We start from the raw sequence: 271 nt of genomic DNA on the forward strand, positions 1-271 counted from the left end.
GCCTGTATTCAGGTGGTTTGTCTAGAATTGCAGTGGCTAGAGGCCTTAGAAGCATCACTGCTTTCTTGGCTGTTTGAAAAGCAGAAAGAGTACCTAAGAAACAGCAAGCTGGAACCAAAATCCAGAGGTCGCGGCCCAGATGGGGCTTCTGCTATGCTTCACAGCAGCATAGTGTGGCAGACAAGGCAGAAAGTCAGATTCACCGTGTGCTACTGAGTGCCTTCATCTTTGGACAGACGGCTCACTCTATTACTTGACTATATATATATAC

This window comes from Mandrillus leucophaeus, unplaced genomic scaffold (genome assembly GCF_000951045.1).
Source record: "Mandrillus leucophaeus isolate KB7577 unplaced genomic scaffold, Mleu.le_1.0 Scaffold172, whole genome shotgun sequence".
In the NCBI taxonomy this organism is placed as follows: Eukaryota; Metazoa; Chordata; class Mammalia; order Primates; family Cercopithecidae; genus Mandrillus; species Mandrillus leucophaeus.